Source organism: Pinus tabuliformis, chromosome 1_2, assembly GCF_031772625.1.
Source record: "Pinus tabuliformis cultivar Carrire ecotype Pingquan chromosome 1_2, CPIR1, whole genome shotgun sequence".
In the NCBI taxonomy this organism is placed as follows: domain Eukaryota; kingdom Viridiplantae; phylum Streptophyta; class Pinopsida; order Pinales; family Pinaceae; genus Pinus; species Pinus tabuliformis.
Window position 1 is genome coordinate 129152198 of NC_142298.1, and position 2513 is coordinate 129154710.

Here is a 2513-nt window from a genome sequence, read left to right on the forward strand (position 1 = left end):
AGGGAGAGGTTTTGGCCCTGGCAGAAAGCCAAATCATTTTTGTTCTTGTCTCTTTTATTTCGATAGAAGTTTGATGAAGTTCACATACACATGCTAATAATGAAGTAAACATCGAGCTAAGATAAATTGTTTAAATAGTTCACAAATTGTTATCATGTAACGAAAAATCATCTTAACTTTTCTTGCCCTAGATTCTTCAATAGAATAAGCTCAATTCTGATCATATTTTTCAGTAGTATCTTCCAGTAAAGTTTGCAGTTAGTCTATAGTTCAGTGTGTCAGTCGGTTTGCAATATTGAGTTTTGTATTTTGAATGGTTTTTGACTCCATGCCCAATGGATAAGGCTACTTGGTCTATGGTGTTCTTGACATCTCCAAGGAGCTTCCATCCCCAGTTGGACACCTAATCCTCTAAGGGTTTGTGTGGAAGTTGAACAACCAAATGGATTCTAAGGGACCACTTGGAATATGAAACCAAGGGTCACTCCTATGTATTATAAATATGTATCATTGTGAATACGAAAAGAAATCTAATGTTTGTCTTTCATATTTCCTCTGCCATGTATGTGTTTAACATGGTATCAGAGCGAGCGATATCCTGCCCTGCTCATATTTGAGCCACTTGTTTTATGGCCTTTCTGTGCAGGTCAATTCTTCCATCAATTTTACATTTCATAAATGTTTTCTCAGCTAAATTCTAGTTGCAATATCTACCCACATTTGCATGTAGTAACGCTCTTCCTTTAGTGTTAGTCCTTCTTGCATTGCATTTATTTACCTCTCAGTTTTTATTCCTACTCGAATAGTATGCTGGCGGTCATTTCTTTGTCAGTGTGTCAGGCCTTAAACCTCCTCAGCGCTGTCCTCGGTAGTTTAATATGTGTTTTATACCACTCTGGTTACACTCCCCGGTTATTACATTAATGCTCTCCGGTTACACTCCCCAGTCATTACATTAATGCTCTCTGGTTGCACTCCCTGTTTATTCACCGCGCTCTGGTTTTTGTTAATATATATTCTGCTCCTTGGCACCGGGATTTGACTGTTATTTTTATTATACTGAACAGAGTTATTAATGGCTTTTGTTTCTTCTTGTTTTGGTTTTTCTCTTGGCCATTCTTCTGGTAGAGCATTGGTAAGGGTGGAAGTACTAATCGCGATGGCTGCTTTGGGTTTGGCTCGACGACCCACATTGATGAGCATTCGATTATATATTATTTGATGGGAAAAGAATATTCAATCGAGTTATATTTGCAGCGTTTATCAAGTTATCACTGGACTTTTCCTTTGTGAACACCCTCTACCAGATAATTTGGCTTCTCCATGCCATTTTGATATGATATGGTGTGATGAATGATTATAAACTCAAAATATTTTGCAAATTCTTGCAGATGCAAGGCTTGTGAGAAAACACGCTGGTTTGAAGATCCTCATGGACTTTGAATGCGAGGAGGACAAAGATCTTCAAGTAGAGAGTAAAGAAGGGCAGAGAGTAAATATTTACTTAGCATCTTGTAGTGATAAATAATCATATGCCTTCTCACTGCATCCTGCGATTTGATCTTTGATAGTTTTTGCAAGACGGTCCATGAAATAAACATAAGTTTCATGTGGGACTATCTGCTGAGCACTGAGAAAAAAACTATAGGAACCTTCCATGAATTATTTATCTAATTTGACAACATGCTTAATGGATGAATTCTCAAGTGCCTCAGGTGAAAGGAGCTCCAACTATGTGTGAAATTCTGCAATTCTGTTTTGCACCAGAAGACGCAGTAAATTGAGCCCCATGATTAGATATTCTTGATCAGATGGTGGAATAATATCTCTTGTATCTGTGTAATATAGCTTCAACTACAAGAATTCCCTCTCAAAGGCATATTGATCTTCAGTTTTAACACTGAGAACAACAACATGCTCAAAAATATCCCTTGCTAGCATTAGTTAACGAATCGCTGCAAGTGATTCACACTACAAGGGAGGGAGGCTTGGAAATCCTGTCAACATAACCTTTAGTTAAGACAGTAAAGTTGAACATGTTGATAGATCATTTCTAGTATAAGCGGCTTTGAAGCAATCGAATACTTGAGATACACCCGAGAGCATTCTTTCCATGGCTTTCCTTTATTTGAAACGACGATAATCCGATATTTCGACATCTTCAAACCCTGCAACTAATTACAAAGAAGAATTTCGCTGCAAGAAAAATCCAAAGGGAAAAACAGAACAAGAAAGAGGTTCAACAGGAAAATAGTTACGAAAAGGTTAGCTCTGAGCCTTGTGATGCTGAATCCTTAATTGAGATATATTTCCAGTCTCCGATGTTCCGATGATTTCTTAGAGGCAGAGGAGTTGAAGAATATTGTGAGCAGGGGTAGCATAGAGAGCTGGAGAAATAAAACCATGGCTTTGAGCATCTTTCCAAGCAATAATACTAAAGGTGGGCATCTTTTATAAACAAAAATAATACAGAAAACTTCAAGCCTTCAACCATCCTTCAAGGCCTTGAGAGG

General features: G+C 37.8%; 1 pseudogene; it reads right to left on the reverse strand.

Annotated features, from left to right (window-relative positions):
- Positions 1-1500: 1500 nt before the first annotated feature.
- LOC149204856 (26S proteasome non-ATPase regulatory subunit 8 homolog A pseudogene) lies at positions 1501-2115 on the reverse strand (annotated as a pseudogene).
- Positions 2116-2513: the final 398 nt, after the last annotated feature.